The sequence below is a fragment of the Scyliorhinus torazame genome, chromosome 2 (genome assembly GCF_047496885.1).
Source record: "Scyliorhinus torazame isolate Kashiwa2021f chromosome 2, sScyTor2.1, whole genome shotgun sequence".
Lineage (NCBI taxonomy): Eukaryota > Metazoa > Chordata > Chondrichthyes > Carcharhiniformes > Scyliorhinidae > Scyliorhinus > Scyliorhinus torazame.
Genome location: NC_092708.1, coordinates 214521364 through 214521922, shown reverse-complemented (window position 1 = coordinate 214521922; position 559 = coordinate 214521364).

The following is a 559-nucleotide window of genomic DNA, read 5'->3' as shown; positions in this document are numbered from 1 at the left end:
GCTGTGGGGCAGCAGGAATAGAGGTGCAGCTCTGAGCAGGTCCCCTTCCTTTGCTGGGTTCCTCCATCAGGCACTAATTGCCTTTTAAACAAGGAACTCCCCTGGGTACCTGCAAGAGAGCACGACAGGATTTTCACTTTGGGCTTCACACAGGGAGAGTTCCATGCCCACCACTAGGATGAGGCCTTCGGGTGACTTTAATCGCCCACTTAAGGGCCTTAATTGGCATCATCGAGTGCTGGATAAACTCAGGCCAAAATATTGCAAATGTTAGAAGGTCTGTGCATCAATGAAAACTGCTTCTTCCTCATGCCGTCTTCTCTTTCATCCCCCTGTCACTCCAGACAGCCAATTTCTGTTATGGTTTTGTAAACAAAAATACCAATCATTGCCTGGAAAATTCCCCCCCCCCCCCCCCCCCCCCCACCCCCACCCGCCCAGTTTTATGCCTGTCTGATTAACAGTTAAGAACCATTAAATGTTTTGTTTCATAATGCATAAAATCCACACAGCCATACGGCAGAATTGAAAAGAAAATCAGAATCAATAAAAGTCAGAA